Raw genomic sequence first — 19,957 nt, forward strand, 5'->3', positions numbered from 1 at the left:
AAGCTCTTAGCACTAAAGAACCCTTCTAAGAACCCCTGCAAATTCACTGCCAATGGCACAAGCTAAGGCATGGAATTTGGCCTGTTCTCCTAGGAAGACATGGTTGTTGATACCAATAATCCCAGGGAAATGTGACCTCACAGGAAAAAATAATGAGACGTCTGAAGAGCACAATCCCTATATAAAAAAAGGAGAAAAGTAATGGGTCACAAGGAGCAAGAATTAGAATTAAGCATAATAAATATCATTCGAGAGAGAGAAAGAAGAGATACCAGTTGCCTGACTGTGAAGCAGAAATGAGCAGTCATTAAGAAGAATGAGTGGAAGAGTCTTGATCTAAAATATATAGACATTTTAATTAAAATATATAATAACCAAAATAAATAATAATTGAGTGAAAGAGCAGAATGTATACAAAAATCAAATTAGTAAACTGGCAGGTCAATTTAAAGATCAGGTTGAAGAACTCTCCAGAAATCATCAAGAAGGAGTTGAAAGAATGTGAAAGACAAGTTAAAAGATATGGAGCAAAGAAGTAAAAATGTCAATATCAATACTTAATAAGAATCCCAGAAAAGTAGGGTAAAAACTAAGGAAACAGAGATACTACACTATTTTTAGTTCAGTTGCTCAGTCGTGTCCAACTCTGCAACCCCATGAACCGCAGCACGCCAGGCCTCCCTGTCCATCACCAACTCCCAGAGTTTACCCAAACTCATGTCCATCGAGTTGGTGATGCCATCCAGCCGTCTCATCCTCTGTCGTCCCCTTCTCCTCCTGCCCTCAATCCTTCCCAGCATCAGGGTCTTTTCCAGTGAGTCAACTCTTTGCATGAGGTGGCCAAAGTATTGGAGTTTCAGCTTCAATATCAGTCCTTCCAATGAACACCCAGGACTGATCTCCTTTAGGATGGACTGGTTGGATCTCCTTGCAGTCCAAGGGACTCTCAAGAGTCTTTTCCAACACCACAGTTCAAAAGCATCACTTCTTTGGCACTCAGCTTTCTTTATAGTCCAACTCTCGCATCCATACACGACCACTGGAAAAACCATAGCCTTGACTAGACAGACCTTTGTTGACAAAGTAATGTCTCTGCTTTTTAATATGCTATCTATATTGGTCATAACTTTCCTTCTAAGGAGTAAGCATCTTTTAATTTCATGGCTGCAATCACCATCTGCAGTGATTTTGAAGTCCAAAAAAATAAAATCAGACACTGTTTCCACTGTTTCCCCATCTATTTCCCATGAAGTGATGGGACCAGATGCCATGATCTTAGTTTTCTGAATGTTGAGCTTTAAGCCAACATTTTCACTCTCTTCTTTCACTTTCATCAAGAGGCTTTTTAGTTCTTCTTCACTTTCTGCCATAAGCATGGTGTCATCTGCATATCTGAGGTTGTTGATATTTCTCCCAGCAATCTTGATTCCAGCTTGTGCTTCCTCCAGCCCAGTGTTTCTCATGATGTATTCTGCATATAAGTTAAATAAGCAGGGTGACAATATAGAGCCTTGACGTACTCCTTTTCCTATTTGGAACCAGTCTGTTGCTCCATGTCCAGTTCTAGATGTTGCTTCCTGATCTGTATACAGGTTTCTCAAGAGACAGGTCAGGTGGTCTGGTATTCCCATCTCTTTCAGAATTTTCCACAGTTTATTGTGATCCACACAGTCAAAGTCTTTATTTTTAAGTACATGTGAAAATCAAAATTACTGGGTCACAAGGGAAATCTCAATAATGTTTAAAGTCATCATTTATACATAAAGCACAATGAAATCACAATATATTTAAAAGTAAATAACAATGAAGATACTTTATATCAAATGTTATAGAAAGCCACCAAGCTGTACTAAGGGGGAAATATCTAACTGTAGATGCAGCTACTAAATAGCGATAAGAATTAACACTAAATGAGTTAGAGATCCAAGTCAAGAACAGACAAAAAGGAACATAGTAAACCTGAAAAAAGTAGAAGTAAGGAAATCATAAATATAGAAGCAAGATACTACAGGAAGTGAAACAAAGAAATGATAGAAATGATCAACAGAATAAAAAGCTAATTCTTAGAACAAAACTAAAAACAAGCAACTTTCTAGTAAATTTGATCAAGAGAAAAAGATAAACTATAAAGGACTCTCCAGCTGCTGAACATGGGAGGACAGAGGAACAATTTTTTCCTCCCTGACAACCACATTAACATTTAGATTAAAAAATGTGATCATTTCAACTGATGTTAAAAAGAAAAGCCAACAAAATGCAGCACTCATTCATAACTTAAAAACAAAACAATATAAAAGCAACTTCTCAGCAAACTAGAAATTGAAGGAAACAATTAGTATAACACAGGATATTTATTAAAGACCTGCATCAAGTACATTACACTTATCTGTGAAATCTTAGATGAATTCTTGCTAAAGTTAGGAACAAATTAAAGTTGCTTGTCATTACAACTTTTGTTCAATATTGTCCTGGAGTTGTAACAAAAGTAAGAAGACCTAAGGTGGGGTTGGGTATTTGGAGGGGAATGACAGAAGATGAGAAAATTTTCTGTTTGATGACATACAAGACCACATAGACAAGCTGCAAACTATTAGAAATAATAAGAAAGTTTGATCAAGTTGTTTGATATAAGATTGTGAGTTGAATAGTGCCCACCCAAAATTCAAGTCCACCTGGCCCCTCAGATTGTGACCTTATCTGGAAGGAGAGTCCTTGTAGATATAACTAGTAAGGATCTCAAGATGGAGTCATTCTCAGTTTAGGTTAGACCCTAAATTCAGTGACTGATGTCCCTGTGAAAATCAAGAGGACACAGAGACAAAAATGCCAGGTGGAGATGGAGGCAGAGATTGGAGTCATGCTGTCACAAGCCAAGCAACGCCTGGGGTCACTGGAAACTGAGATAGGCGAGCCAGGATTTTTTCCTGGAGTCTTCAGAGAGGGTGTCATTGTGCTGACACCTTGATTTCAGACTTCTTGCCTTTGTGACCAAATAAATGCATGTGGTTTTAGCTACATAGTTTATTACACTTTGTTATGGCAGCCCCTAGGAAACTAATCAACATAAAAAAATCAATTGCTTTCTAAGCAGTAATAATGACCAATTAAATATATAATAGTAAAAATTTCCATTTGCATTAGCATCTGAAATTAACATGGGACATAAAACATTTTTATGGTAGCATTATAAAATACTGAAGGACATCAAAGAAGATCTGAATAAATGAAATGTATGTCATGTTTATGAATTCAAAAGTTTAATGTCATGTCAATTGCAACTCTCCCCCACTTTTGTCAGATCTCTAACAGCTGACTCTAATTATCATATGGAAGAGCAACAGCCCAAAATAAGTAACCAAGTCAGCAGAAGCAGCTCAAAATAAAGGGCCTACCCTACCAGATATCAGTTTATTAAAAAGCAATTGAAATTAAGATAGTCTGGTATTTGCACCAGATGGCCAACACTGAAATCAGATTGATTACATTCTTTGCAGCCCAAGATGGAGAAGCTCTATACAGTCAGCAAAAACAAGACTAGGGGGAGGTGGGGCTAAGATGGCGGAGGAATAGGACGGAGAGACCACTCTCTCCTCTACAAATTTATCGAAAGAACATCTGAACGCTGACCAAACTTCACAAAACTACTTCTGAAGGCTGGCTGAGGACGTCAGGCTTTCACAAAAACTGCGCATTATCTTCAAAAGAGGTAGGAGAAATTATAAAAGATAAAAAGAGAGACAAAAGAGTTAGGGACGGAGACCCGTCCCGGGGAGGGAGTCGTAAAAGAGGAGGAATTTCCAAGCACCAGGAAACCCTCTCACCGGCGGGTGTGGGGGAGGATTTTTTATCTCAGAGGGCAATGTAACTGGGAGGAAAAAATAAATAAAATCCACAGATTACGTGCCTAAAGCAACTCCCAGCAAAGAACCTCAGACGCTCGCATCATCCGCCACCAGCAAGTGGGGGCTGAACGGAGAGGAGCGGGCGGCATTGCCTAAGGTAAGGACCGGGCCCGAGTGCCCCGAGGGCGATCTGAGGGAGCTAACGTGAGATAGTAACCTAAACTGTGGGACAGCGAGAGAGAGAGAACTATCCCGCGAAAAGCCCAACTCTAAGGCACTGCCGGCCCGCTCACAGAACAAAGGACTGAGCGATACCAGAGGAGAGCTAGCCGGCTGCGGACCGCCCCATCCCCCGCCGGACACAGCGGGCAGGCGGGGCCCGCCAGAGCCGGAAAGGGGCAAACTCGGCTCCAGAGAGGGCACCCCCTACCAAACTGCAAACAGGCTCCCAGTTTCTAAGCAAAGACTGCCTGAGATCCCGGAGGGTCGACAGCCGCCGGGAGGGTCGCAGCCAGAGACCAGCTCCCCAGAACCGACACAAAGCACACCGGAGCCGGGCGCGCCCGTAAACCGAGGCGGGGACCAGGGTGGTGATAAGCCGCACCGCCCCAACAGGGGACAGCGCCCTCGCCAAACTTCTGGCCGCCTGGGCAGCTCCGACCGGGAACGGCACAAGCCGCGGGCGAAACCGAGTCTGCGCCTTTGTGGAGTAACCGGGAGCCTGAACCTGAGCGGCTTAGACCTGGGAAGTGCACGCAGCTCAGGGCCCGCTCCCCGGCCGAGTAACCTGAAGCCTGAGCAGGGTAGACGGGGAAAGCACACACGCCGTGAGCGGGGGCGAACCCAGTGCGGCCGAGACACTGCGAGCTTACCACACACACGCCAGAATTGCAGTGTTCCTTCCTCCCCACAGCACGATTGAACAAGCGAACCTAAAGAGATCACCTCCACCGCTTTGTTGCAGGGCGGAAATTAGATACTGAAGAGATCTCCAAACAGAAGCCAAATAAACAGAGGGAAGCGCTTTCGAAGGGACAGACCAACAGATTAAGATCCCTGTAGTTAATACCGACTGCATTAAAAAGGACCTATAGATCTTGAAAAGTATAAGCAGGAATAAGGATCTATCTAAAACTGAGCAGATCCCACACTGCTCACAACAGCTCCAGAGAAAGTCCGGGATATATATATTTTTTACTATTATTATTTTTTTTTTTTTAATTAAAAAAAATTTTTTTTTCTCTTCTTTCCTTTTTCTTCAAGTCCTCTATTACACCTTTAACTTTCATTTTCATAACCCACTATTAACTTGCAAAAAAAAAAACAACCCTATTTTTGAAGCAAACTACATACATATATCTTATACCTTTTGTGTTTTCTTTTTTTTAATGTTTTTTTTCCTGTTCTACATTTTTTTACTGTTTCTTTTTTTACTCTTTTACTGTTTTTTTTCTTTTTACACTGTTTCCTTTTTTCTTTTTTTTTAGATTGTAAGTTTTATAAGAGTCTAACCTCTACTCTAGATTTTTAATCTTTGTTTTACATATTTGATATCAACTTTGTACATTTAAGAACCCAATCTTTAGGACCCATTTTTACTCAGGAGTGTGATCACTGGCCTGATCACTCTCTCCCCCTATTGATGCTCTTCCTTCTCCCCCAGGGAACCTCTATCTCCCACCCTCCTCCTTCTCTTCTCAACCCAATTCTGTGAATCTCTGAGGGTGTTCTGGGTACCGGAGAACACTTCAGGAACAGGATACTGCCCAGATCTCTCTCTCCCCTCTTAATTCCTCCCTTTCTACTCATGCTCACCTCTATTACCTTCCTCCCCCCTCTCTATGTATCTCTGTGAATCACTCTGAGGGTTCCAAACTGTGGAAAGCACAGAGGGAAGTGCTTACTGGCTAGATTGCTCTCTCCACATTTGAATTCCCCTCTTCCCCTCCTGGTCACCTCAACCCACCCCCCCCCACCTCATCTCTCCATGTAACTCAGTGAACCTTTCTGGGTATCCCTCACTGTGGAGAATCTTTTCACCATTAACCTAAAAGTTTTATTATTGAGGCTGTATGGAAGGAGAAGTCTTGAGGCTACTGCAAGAATAAGACTGAAAGCCAGGGGAAACATTAATTAATAAGAGACCATCCAATAGCTTCCATAAATTCACTGAAACCAAGCTCCACCCAAGAGACAATAAGTTCCAGAGCAAGACATACCACACAAATTCTCCAGCAACGCAGGAACATAGACCTGAGCATCAATATACAGGCTGCCCAGAGGCACACCAAATCCATAGACATCTCAAAAATTAATACTGGTCACTCCATTACACTCTAGAGAGCAGAAATCCAGCTCCACCCACCAGAACACCGACACAAGCTCCCCCAACCAGGAAACCTTGACAAGCCACCTGTCCAACCCCAACCGCAGTGAGGAACCTCCACAACAAAGAGGAACTTCATACTACCAGAATACAGAAGGGCCACGCCTAACACAGCAATCTAAACAAGATGAAAAGGCAGAGAAATACTCAGCAAGTAAAGGAAAATGAGAAATGCCCACAAAGCCAAACAAAAGAGGAGGAGATAGGGAATCTATCTGAAAAAGAATTTAGAATAAGGATAATAAAAATGATCCAAAATCTTGAAAGCAAAATGGAGTTACAGATAAATAGCCTGGAGACAAAGATTGAGAAGATGCAAGAAATGTTTATCAAGGACTTAGAAGAAATAAAAAGGAATCAATATAGAATGAATAATGAAATAAAGGAGATAAAAGACACTCTGGAGGGAACCAACAGTAGAATAACGGAGGCAGAAGATAGGATAAGTGAGGTAGAAGATAGAATGATGGAAATAAACGAAGCAGAGAGGAAAAAAGAAAAAAGAATCAAAAGAAATGAGGAAAACCTCCGGGACCTCTGGGACAATATGAAACGCCCCAACATTCGAATCATAGGAGTCCCAGAAGAAGAAGATAAAAGGAAAGGCCATGAAAAAATACTCGAGGAGATGATAGTTGAGAATTTCCCTAAATTGAGGAAAGAAATAGTCACAGAAGTCCAAGAAACCCAGAGAGTTCCAAACAGGATAAACCCAAGGCGAAACACCCCAAGACACATATTAATCAAATTAACAAAGATCAAACACAAAGAACAAATATTAAAAGCAGCAAGGGAAAAACAACAAATAACACACAAGGGGATCCCCATAAGGATAACAGCTGATCTTTCAATAGAAACCCTTCAGGCTAGAAGGGAATGGCAGGACATACTTAAAGTAATGAAAGAGAATAATCTACAACCCAGATTACTGTACCCAGCAAGGATCTCATTCAGATATGAAGGAGAATTCAAAAGCTTTACAGACAAGCAAGAGCTGAGGGAATTCAGCACCACCAAACCAGCTCTCCAGCAAATGCTAAAGGATCTTCTCTAAACAGGAAACACAGAAAGGATGTTTCAACACGAACTCAAAACAACAAAGTAAATGGCAACGGGATCATACTTATCAATAATTACCTTAAATGTAAATGGGTTGAATGCCCCAACCAAAAGACAAAGGGTTGCTGAATGGATACAAAAACAAGACCCCTATATATGCTGTCTACAAGAGACCCACCTCAAAACTAGGGACACACACAGGCTGAAAGTGAAAGGATGGAAAAACATATTCCATGCAAACGGAGACCAAAAGAAAGCAGGAGTCGCAATACTCATTTCAGATAAAATAGACTTTAAAATAAAGGATGTGAAAAGGGACAAAGAAGGACACTACATAAAGATCAAAGGATCAATTCAAGAAGAAGACGTAACAATCATAAATATATATGCACCCAACATAGGAGCACCACAATATATAAGGCAAATACTAACAAGTATGAAAGGGGAAATTAACAATAACACAATAATAGTGGGAGACTTTAATACTCCACTCACGCATATGGATAGATCAACTAAACAGAAAATTAACAAGGAAACACAAACTTTAAATGATACAATAGACAAATTAGATTTAATTGATATTTACAGGAGTTTCCACCCCAAAACAATCAATTTTACCTTTTTCTCAAGTGCACATGGAACTTTCTCCAGGATAGATCACATCCTGGGCCATAAATCTAGCCTTGGTAAATTCAAAAAAATTGAAATCATCCCAGCCATCTTTTCTGACCACAATGCAGTAAGATTAGACCTCAATTACAGGAAAAAAACTATTAAAAGTTCCAACATATGGAGGCTAAACAACACACTTCTGAATAACCAACAAATCACAGAAGAAATCAAAAAAGAAATAAAATTATGCATAGAAACGAATGAAAATGAAAGCACAACAACCCAAAACCTATGGGACACTGTAAAAGCAATACTAAGGGGAAGGTTCATAGCAATACAGGCGTACCTCAAGAAACAAGAAAAAAATCAAATAAACCAACTAACTCTACACCTAAAGCAACTAGAGAAGGAAGAAATGAAAAACCCCAGGGTCAGTAGAAGGAAAGAAATCTTAAAAATTAGGGCAGAAATAAATGCAAAAGAAACAAAAGAGACCATAGCAAAAATCAACAAAACTAAAAGCTGGTTTTTCGAGAAGATAAACAAAATTGATAAGCCATTAGCCAGACTCATCAAGAAACAAAGGGAGAAGAATCAGATCAACAAAATTAGAAATGAAAATGGAGAGATCACAACAGACTCCACAGAAATACAAAGGATCATAAGAGACTACTACCAACAGCTATATGCCAATAAAATGGACAACTTGGAAGAAATGGACAAATTCTTAGAAAAGTATAACTTTCCAAAACTGAACCAGGAAGAAATAGAAGATCTTAACAGACCCATCACAAGCACGGAAATCGAAACTGTAATCAGAAATCTTCCAGCAAACAAAAGCCCAGGACCAGACGGCTTCACAGTGGAATTCTACCAAAAATTTAGAGAAGAGCTAACACCTATCCTACTCAAACTCTTCCAGAAAATTGCAGAAGATGGTAAACTTCCAAACTCATTCTACGAGGCCACCATCACCCTAATTCCAAAACCAGACAAAGATGTCACAAAAAAGGAAAACTACAGGCCAATATCACTGATGAACATAGAAGCAAAAATCCTTAATAAAATTCTAGCAAACAGAATCCAACATCATATTAAAAAGATCATACATCATGACCAAGTGGGCTTTATCCCAGGAATGCAAGGTTTTTTTAACATCCGCAAATCAATCAATGTAATACACCACATTAACAAATTGAAAGAAAAAAACCATATGGTTATCTCAATAGATGCAGAAAAAGCCTTTGACAAAATTCAGCATCCATTTATGATTAAAACCCTCCAGAAAGCAGGAATAGAAGGAACATATCTCAACATAATAAAAGCTATATATGACAAACCCACAGCAAACATTATCCTCAATGGTGAAAAATTGAAAGCATTTCCCCTAAAGTCAGGAACAAGGCAAGGATGCCCACTTTCACCACTACTATTCAACATAGTTTTGGAAGTTTTGGCCACAGCAATCAGAGCTGAAAAAGAAATAAAAGGAATACAAATAGGAAAAGAAGAAGTAAAACTCTCACTGTTTGCAGATGACATGATCCTCTACATAGAAAACCCTAAAGACTCTACTAGAAAATTACTAGAGTTGATCAATGAATATAGTAAAGTTGCAGGATATAAAATTAACACACAGAAATCCCTTGCATTCCTATACTCCAATATTGAGAAAACAGAAAGAGAAATTAAGGAAACAATACCATTCACCACTGCATCAAAAAGAATAAAATACTTAGGAATATATCTACCTAAAGAAACAAAAGACTTATATATAGAAAACTATAAAACACTGATGAAAGAAATCAAAGAGGACACAAACAGATGGAGAAATATACCGTGTTCATGGATTGGAAGAATTAATATAGTGAAAATGAGTATTCTACCCAAAGCAATCTACAGATTCAATGCAATCCCTATCAAGCTACCAATGGTATTTTTCACAGAACTAGAACAAATCATCTCACAATTTGTATGGAAATATAAGAAACCTCGAATAGCCAAAGCAATCTTGAGGAAGAAGAATGGAACTGGAGGAATCAACCTGCCTGACTTCAGGCTCTACTACAAAGCCACAGTCATCAAGACAGTATGGTATTGGCACAAAGATAGAAATATAGATCAATGGAACAAAATAGAAAGCCCAGAGATAAACCCACGCACATATGGACACCTTATCTTCGACAGAGGAGGCAAGAATATACAATGGAGAAAAGACAATCTCTTTAACAAGTGGTGCTGGGAAAACTGGTCAACCACTTGTAAAAGAATGAAACTAGAACACTTCCTAACACCGTACACAAAAATAAACTCAAAATGGATTAAAGATCTAAACGTAAGACCAGAAACAATAAAACTCCTAGAGGAAAACATAGGCAAAACACTCTCCGACATAAATCACAGCAGGATCCTCCATGACCCACCTCCCAGAATATTGGAAATAAAAGCAAAAATAAACAAATGGGACCTAATTAAAATTAAAAGCTTTTGCACAACAAAGGAAACTATAAACAAGGTGAAAAGACAGCCTTCAGAATGGGAGAAAATAATAGCAAATGAAGCAACAGACAAACAATTAATCTCAAAAATATACAAGCAACTTCTGCAGCTGTATTCCCGAAAAATAAACGACCCGATCAAAAAATGGGCCAAAGAACTAAACAGACATTTCTCCAAAGAAGACATACAGATGGCTAACAAACACATGAAAAGATGCTCAACATCACTCATTATTAGAGAAATGCAAATCAAAACCACAATGAGGTATCATTTCACACCAGTCAGAATGGCTGCTATCCAAAAGTCTACAAGCAATAAATGCTGGAGAGGGTGTGGAGAAAAGGGAACCCTCTTACACTGTTGGTGGGAATGCAAACTAGTACAGCCACTATGGAGAACAGTGTGGAGATTCCTTAAAAAACTGGGAATAGAACTGCCATATGACCCAGCAATCCCACTGCTGGGCATTTACACCGAGGAAACCAGAATTGAAAGAGACGCGTGTACCCCAATGTTCATCGCAGCACTGTTTACAATAGCCAGGACATGGAAGCAACCTAGATGTCCATCAGCAGACGAATGGATAAGGAAGCTGTGGTACATATACACAATGGAATATTACTCAGCCATTAAAAAAAATACATTTGAATCGGTGCTACTGAGATGGATGAAACTGGAGCCCATTATACAGAGTGAAGTAAGCCAGAAAGAAAAACAACAATACAGTATACTAATGCATATATATGGAATTTGAAAGATGGTAACGATAACCCTATATGCGAGACAGAATAAGAGACACAGATGCATAGAACAATTTTATGGACTCTGAGGGAGAAGGTGAGGGTGGGACGTTCTGGGAGAATGGCATTGAGACATGTGTATTGTCATATGTGAAACAGAGCACCATTCCATGTTCGATGCATGTGACAAGGGCTCAGGGCCGGGGCAATGGGATGATCCAGAAGGATGGGATGGGGAGGGAGGTGGGTGGGGGGTCCGGGAAGGGGAACACATGTAAACCCATGGCTGATTCATGTCAATGTATGGCAAAAACTATTACAATATTGTAAAGTAATTAGCCCCCAACTAAAATAAATAAATTTATAAAAAAAAAAAAAAAAGAAAAAAAAAAAAAAACAAGACTAGGAGCGGACTGTGGCTCAGATCGTGAACTCCTTATTGCCAAATTCAGACTTAAATTGAAGAAAGTGGAGAAAACCACTAAACCATTCAGGTATGACCTAAATCGAATCCTTTATGATTATACAATAGAAGTGAGCAATAGATTTAAGGGACTAGATCTGATAGACAGAGTCCCTGATGAACTATGGACAGAGGTTCGTGACATTGTACAGGAGACAGGGATCAAGACCATCCCCATGGAAAAGAAATGCAAAAAAGCAAAATGGCTGTCTGAGGAGGCCTTATAAATAGCTGAGAAAAGAAGAGAAGTGAAAAGCAAAGAAGAAAAGGAAAGATATACCCATTTGAATGCAGAGTTCCAAAGAATAGCAAGGAGAGATAAGAAAGCCTTCCTCAGTGATCAGTGCAAAGAAATAGAGGAAAACAATAGAATGGGAAAGACCAGAGATCTCTTCAAGAAAATTAGAGATACCAAGAGAACATTTCATGCAAAGATGGGCTCAATAAAGGACAGAAATGGTATGGACCTGACAGAAGCAGAAGATGTTAAGAAGAGGTGGCAAGAATACATAGAAGAACTGTACAAAAAAGATCTTCACGACCCAGTTAATTACAACGGTGTAATCACTCACCTACAGCCAGACATCCTGGAATGCGAAGTCAAGTGGGCCTTAGAAAGCATCACTACGAACAAAGCTAATGGAGGTGATGGAATTCCAGTTGAGCTATATCAAGTCCTAAAAGATGATGCTGTGAAAGTGCTGCATTCAATATGTCTTCAAATTTGGAAACTCAGCAGTGGCCACAGGACTGTTAAAGGTCAGTTTTCATTCCAATCCCAAAGAAAGGCAATGCCAAAGAATGCTCAAACTACTGCACAATTGCATTCATCTCATACGCTAGTAAAATAATGCTCAAAATTCTCCAAGCCAGGCTTCAGCAATACGTGACCCGTGAACTTCCAGATGTTCATGCTGGTTTCAGAAAAGGCAGAGGAACCAGAGATCAAATTGCCAACATCTGCTGGATCATCAAAAAAGCAAAAGAGTTCCAGAAAAACATCTATTTCTGCTTTATTGACTATGCCAAAGCCTTTGACTGTGAGGATCACAATAAACTGTGGAAAATTCTGAAAGAGATGGGAATACCAGACCACCTGACCTGTCTCTTGAGAAACCTGTATGCAGGTTAGGAAGCAACAGTTAGAACTGGACATGGAACAACAGACTGGTTCCAAATAGGAAAAGGAGTATGTCAAGGCTGTATATTGTCACCCTGCTTATTTAACTTATACGCAGAGTACATCATGAGAAATGCTGGGCTGGAGGAAGCACAAGCTGGAATCAAGATTGCCAGGAGAAATATCAATAACCTCAGATATGCAGATGACACCACCCTTATGGCAGAAAGTGTAGAAGAATTAAAGAGCCTCTTGATGAAAGTGAAAGAGGAGAGTGAAAAAGTTGCCTTAAAGCTCAACATTCAGAAAACTAAGATTATAGCATCCGGTCCTATCACTTCATGGCAAATAGGTGGGGAAACAGTGGAAACAGTGGCTGACTTTATTTTTCTGGGCTTCAAAATCACTGCAGATGGTGATTGCAGCCATGAAATTAAAAGGCGCTTATTCCTTGGAAGGAAAGTTATGACCAATATAGATAGCATATTAAAAAGCAGAGACATTACTTTGTCGACAAAGGTCCATCTAGTCAAGGCTATGGTTTTTCCAGTGGTCATGTATGGATGCAAGAGTTGGACTATAAAGAAAGCTGAATGCCGAAGAATTGATGCTTTTGAACTGTGGTGTTGGAGAAGACTCTTGAGAGTCGCTTGGACAGCAAGGAGATCCAACCAGTCCATCCTAAAGGAAATCAGTCCTGGGTGTTCATTGGAAGGACTGATGTTGAAGCTGAATCTCCAATACTTTGGCCACTTGATGCAAAGAACTGACTCATTTGAAAAGACCCTGATGCTGGGAAAGATTGAGGGCAGGAAGAGAAGGCGACGACGGAGGATGAGATGGTTGGATGGCATCACCAACTCAATAGACACGAGTTTGGGTAGGCTCCAGGAGTTGGTGATGGACAGGGAGGCCTGACGTGCTGCAATTCACGGGGTCGCAAAGAGTTGGACGTGACTGAGCGACTGAACTGAACTGGTATTTGCACATCTATAAACAGAATGATAACTGAGATAGAATAAAAAGCCCATAAATCAACCTGCTAAGAAACCTTGAAAAATAGCAGAGTTGTCATTACAAGTTGATGAACATGATACACAATTTAATGAACAACTTCTTGTCCTGAAAACAAAGGAATTCATTATATAATAAGAGTCCTATCCTACATCATGCAAATTCCAGATAACCATTTAAACAATCTAATGGTTACCAGGGGATACAAGGGGGAGGGATAAACAGGGAGATTGGGATTGACATATACATACTACTATATATAAAATAGATAACTAATAAGGACCTGCTATATAGAATAGGAAACTCTATTCATTACTCTGTAATGGCCTACATGGGAAAAGAATCTAAAAAAAAAAAGTGGATGTATATATATGTATAACTGATTTACTTTGCCGTACACCTGAAACTAACACAACATTGTAAATCAAACATACTCCAATAAAGTTTTTTTAAAAAGTGAATGCTCCCTTCTATTTCTCATTTTTTGGAGTTTTAAAAATAAATATCTCTTATAAATGAATCTAAATAACTTTATCAAATACTTTCGTGCACCTATGAAAATAAACATTAATTTTTTTTCTTAATGGATTTCATTAATTACATTTACAGATTTTCTATTTTTAAAAGATAGTGGCATTCCTGAGATAAATCTAATTTGGTCATGAGGTTAAGATTACTTCACCTTATAAGAGGAGTATATCTGTTTTTGAAAAATCTGAGTTATAAAGGTGAATTCTTATCAAGTCAAATATGATTACTATTAATTTCAATAGGAAAATATTTTAAGTAATCTCAGCATCAAAATAACATCTATTTCTACTATAAAAACCCCATTATTATTTTAAATACCATTAAAATAAGCGCAATTACTTCAAGCACAATTACTTTAAAATGATTTTTGAGAACACAACCTGCCAAAGCATTTTTCTTTGTTAATCACATTGTATGATAAGTCTTATCTTCTCTCATTAAGGAGTTTTCTTTTTAAGCAATGACACATCTTACTCTAAGACTATGCTCACAAAGATGTGTTGTATATGATGCTTGTGTGATGCAGTCTTTAGGGTAAAGAACAAAATTCAGGAAGAAAAAATAGAGCAAAAGAACTTGATGGAAACAAAGCAAATTTATACCACACTCACTGCAACAGTTGATAAAAAAGGGGCATTAAATCTTAGATTATTAGTGTTGTAAATCAGCTCATGTTCCCTAAGAGGAAAGGCAGCAATAGCAGACCTGCAAAGCTAGGCTACATGGTGGGTCTCATTTCATAGGGTGCCCCTGCTGGCAAGGTGCCCTAAGTCAAAAATGACCCTTATAAAACAAACATGAGGCCATGTAAGTGGAAATATTGATATCAAATAAGCTCTTATTTTAATTGGGTTCTCATAATCCGAATGGTTACTGATCACTAAGATAGGTATTGTATTTATGTTATACACAGTTAGATTTAGGTGACTAATGTTCCACTTAGGACTTTCATATCTATATTCCTAAGTTAAATGAGCCTGTAATTTTTTCTGATTGTTGTCTTTATCAGCTTTGACATAAGATTTCATAGAATGAATTGTAGGCTATCCCTTTATTTTCTGGAAAAACTTACATAACATAGGGTATCTCTTCCATAAAAGTTCAACCACCGACTCTTGTAAAACCATCTAAATCCAGTGCTTATTTCAAGGAGAAGTCTTTAATGACCATTTCTATTTCCTTAATGCTTACCACTCTGAGTTTCCTTTTTCTTATTAAACTAATTTGGCATTTTATTTTTTCAGAAATGCTTCATTTCTTTTAGTTTTTGAATTTCTTGGTCCATCAGCTTTATATCATTCTTTCTGTTAGCTTCTAGAGTATATATACTTATTCTCATTCTCTATTTTGTTCATTAAGACTCTCTCAATCAGGCTTTAAGAGACTTGTCTTTTCAGAGACTAGATTTTAGTTGTGTCAGTACTCCTTGTGGTGTAATAAAAAGTATATTTGGCTTTTGTCCCTGGTTTTTGACACAAAGCTCTTAAAACTCTTACATTATTTTTGAGTGATAGGAGTGTGTTTTGTTATTCATAATGAGCCCCTTTAGACCTCAGCTGAGTTTAAGTTAATGAGGTGACTTGACTTAGACTGGGGGCTGGTCATCAGAAAGACCAAACACAGGATTAAAGGTGGGAACTTTTAGTCCCATCTCCCAACCCCTGGGGAGGCAAGTGTGGCTGGAGATTTACCAGCAAGATTTGAAGACCTTCTGGGTTGGTGAACACATCAGGGTGCTGGGAGGATGATGTGCCCAGACCAGACGCAGAAACTCTGGCCTCCCCCCACCCCCATATCTTGCCCCATGCATCTCTATCATTTGATGGTTCCTTAGATGCATCCTTTATAATAAACAGGCAATACTAAATAAAATGCTCTCCTGAGTTCTGTGAGTCATTCTAGTAAGTGAGCAAGCCTGAAGAAAGGGTTGTGGGAATCCATATTTCTAGCTGGTTGATCAGAAGTACAAGTGGCCCCTGGGACTTTCAACTAGTGTGTGATGTGGGGCTGCCTTGTGAGACTGAACTTTTAACCTGTGGAGTCTGTGCTACCTCTGGACAATTAATGTTAGAATTGAACTGAATTGTTGGACAACTAGTTGGAGAATAGATTGGTATGTGAATAAATGACATGTGTTTGGTGTCAGGATGAAACCACACACTTCCTATTGCTGTTTGATTCTCAAACTTTCTGATTCCTTGTTGATTTGTTTGTTGAGATTGTCTCTTTTGGTTTCTTAAGATCAAGACTTACCTAATTAAAACTTTATTGCTTTAATAAATGCATTCAAAGTAAATTTCTTCCCAAGTTCTCTTTGGATGTATGTTATAAATTTTGACATGTAAAAAGGTTACTGTCATCTATACTAAGCAATATTTTTTAAACTTTTATTTCATATTGGAGTATAACAAATTAACAATGTTGTGATAGTTTCAGGTGAACAGTGAGGGGACTTAGCCATACATATACATGTATTCATTCTCCCCCAAACGTCCCTCCCATCCAGGCTGCCACATCACATTGAGTAGAGTTCCATGTGTTATACAGTAGGTCCTTGTTGGTTATTCCTTTTAAATATAGGAGTGTGTACATGTCCATCCCAAACTCCCTAACTATCCCTTCCCCTCATCCTTCCCCCTGGCAACCATAATTCCATTCTGTAAATCTGTGAGTCTGTTTCTGTTTTGTAAGTAAGTTCATTGGTATCATTTATTTTTAGATTTCATATATAAGGGATGTCATATGATATTTCTCTTTTTCTGTCTGCCTGTACTAAGCAATATTAACACCATATTGATGGAACAAGATAGAATGCATTCACTCTAAGATCAGGAGCAAGTCAAGGATATCTGCTCTTATCATACTTACTTACATTACACTTGAGGTTTCAGAGTAAGGCTAAGAGAATTCTCTTGAGATAAGCAGTGTCTTTCAAGTGAAAGGCGGTGTCCTGCTGAAGCTGGGGACAGGGTAGGAGAGCTGTGCCACCTGACTCTGAAGCAGTCTGAGCTTTCACCATTTATTGAAGTGGCCGGCCAGAGGGGAGAAAACAGGGGAGACCTAAGAGAAGTCTTTTCGAAGCACTTTGGGTTGCTTTCATCTGGTGTACCGCAGCACTTTCCAAAGGTTAGAGACAAGGAATCTACCGAGGTGGAAAGTGAGACTGGAGAGCAAATAAAAATCCCTCAAGACCCAAAGAAGCTATCATCATGAGTTGAAAAGCTGGTGCCTGGTCTCTTAAGCTTAAAAGGATCTATGGAGTCTTATGTTTGATCAGACTTAAGTTCTACTGGAGGGAATCTCTGATCCTGCCTTCCAAAATATTTTTAAGTTTTTATTTTATATTGGAACATAGTTGATTTGGGCTTCCCAGCTGGTGCTAGTGGTAAGGAGCCTGCCTACCAAGGCAGGAGGCATAAGAGATGTGAGTTCGATCCCTGGGTTGGGAAGATCCCCTGGAGGAGAGCATGGCAACCCACTTCAGTACTCTTGCCTGGAGAATCCCATGGACAGAGGAGCTTGGGGTACTACAGTCCACAGGGTCACACAAGTTGGTCATGACTGAAGCAACCTAGCACACAGTTGATTAATGACACTGTGTTAGTTTCAGGTGTACTGCAGAGTGGTTCAATTGTATACATGTATCTGCTCTTTTTCAAATTCTTTCCACATTTGAGTTATTACAGAATATTGAGCAGTGTTCCCTGTGTTATACAGTCAGTCCTTGTTGGTTATCTATTTTAAATATAGCAGTGTGTATATATCAATCCCAATCACCCAATTTATCCCTCCCTCTACCCTTACCCCAGTAACCATAAGTTTGTTCTCTAAGTCTGTGAGTCTATTTCTGTTTTATAAATAAGTTCATTTGTATCACATTTTTTGATTCTGCATTTAAATGATGTCATGCTATTTGTCTTTCTCTGGTCCATCTCCAGGTTCATCCTTGTTGTTGCAAATCTACCTTCAGAATTTTTAAAACCAGTGACGAACTGAATCAAGCTAAAACTGAACAAAGTCCAGATGTATCTCAGTGAGAGATTAAGTTGACTCAATCCTGCATTCTAGTATCTTGAAAGAAGGAGTATGCCCTTTGGGGGGTGGTAATATTTCCTTCAATATCAACTATTTGTTTATACGGAATGTCTGACACAGAGTCAAAAATTACAAGTTACATAAGGAAGACTCAAAGATGGTCCTGTTGTTGGAGTTATTAGATAGAGACTTTAACATAACTTTGGCAAACATATTAAAGGCTCTATTGGAAAACACTGGACAATGTAATAGACAGAGGAATTTTACCAGAGATAAAAATTATTAAAAAAAACTCAAAGAGCTCTTTTGATGGAGCTTAAGATGAAAATGTTAAAAATGAAGAAAAAATGCAGAACTGAAAAATTTATTTGTTTTATGACAGACTTGGACTCAGAAGAAGAAGGGAACAACAAACTGGAAAACAGGCCAATAGCATTTGTATGAAATGAAGAACCAAAATAAAAAAGCAAAAATCCAAGACCAGAATATTTATAATATGTGAGAGGTAGTAGAATTATACTGTTGTATGGTTCTTGTATTAGTTTTGGAGTAGTATATTATTTGAATCATAAGTTAAATATGTATATTATAAACTTGACAGCAGGTTGAACAATTTTTTTTTCAACAGAGGGCCATATGGTAAATATTTAAGGCTTTGTAGGCCAGAGTGTCCTTGTCAAAGGTACTCAACTTTGCTGTTGTGGTGCAATGTAAAACTGGCCATAAACCACATGTAAACCTATGAAGGGCTGTGTTCCAAAAATTTTTGTTTAGAAATTACAAGCTATGGTTCATTTTTGGCCCAACCATAGCTTACTAGAGCTGAGCAACCACTGATAATAAAACGAAGAGGTATAGCTAAAAAATTCAATGAACTACACAGAGATTTGCACATAAAATGTTCATAGTGACGATATTCATAGTGGCTTCCAAATTGGAGACACCTGAATGTCTTTTAACTGGTGAGTATGATATAGACAAAATGAGGTATAGCTGTACAATGAAATAGAATTTAGCAGTGAAAAGGAATGAACTATTAACACATGCCAGGACACACATGAACCTCAAAACTAGTATGCTCAATAAAAGACTTGGACACAAGAGACCACGTATTTGATGATTCTATTTGCAATATGAAATTTGAAATGTTAAAAAAAGGCAAGGCTGTAGAGACAGTAACTAGATCCATAGTTGCTTGGGGTTGGGATGAAGATGAGACAAGAATAGGGATTAAGAGTAAATTGGCATGAAGGATTATCTTGGGGTGATGTGTGAAAGTCGCTCAGTCGTGTCTGACTCTTTGTGACCCCATGGAATTCTCCAGGCCAGAATACTGGAGTGGGTAGCCTTTCCCTTCTCCAGAGGATCTTCCCAATCCAGGGATCAAACCCAGGTCTCCCACATTGCAGGCAGATTCTTTACCAGCTGAGCCACAAGGGAAGCCCAAGAATACTGGAGTGGGTGCCTATCCCTTCTCCAGCAGATCTTCCCTACCCAGGAATTGAACCAGGATCTCCTGCATTGCAGGTGGATTCTTTACCAACCGAGCTATCAGGGAAGTCCATCTTGGGGTGACGAACATGTTCTAAAACTGATTTATGATGATATTTGCACACAGCTATGAAATGCAAAATAGGTTGAAATGGAGGCAGGGAA

At 38.9% G+C, this 19,957-nt stretch overlaps 1 protein-coding gene and 1 long non-coding RNA gene across 2 annotated transcripts in view; one reads left to right on the forward strand and one right to left on the reverse strand.

Annotated features, from left to right (window-relative positions):
• Positions 1–4,799, reverse strand: part of LOC145527199 (NXPE family member 4-like) — a 24,749-nt gene extending 19,950 nt beyond the window's left edge. Inside the window, exon 1 of the mRNA XM_081544800.1 lies at positions 4,715–4,799. The gene's annotated coding sequence lies outside the window, so the exon portion shown is untranslated. The remainder of the gene's footprint in view (positions 1–4,714) is intronic.
• Positions 3,536–19,402, forward strand: LOC145527206 (uncharacterized). Its single transcript, XR_014069574.1, has 2 exons — positions 3,536–3,706; positions 18,205–19,402. It is a non-coding gene; the product is annotated as an uncharacterized LOC145527206 (long non-coding RNA).
• The last annotated feature ends 555 nt before the right edge of the window (positions 19,403–19,957 follow it).

The sequence above is a fragment of the Giraffa tippelskirchi genome, chromosome 11, assembly GCF_054371585.1.
Source record: "Giraffa tippelskirchi isolate mGirTip1 chromosome 11, T2T-mGirTip1v1.2.pri, whole genome shotgun sequence".
Classification (NCBI taxonomy): domain Eukaryota; kingdom Metazoa; phylum Chordata; class Mammalia; order Artiodactyla; family Giraffidae; genus Giraffa; species Giraffa tippelskirchi.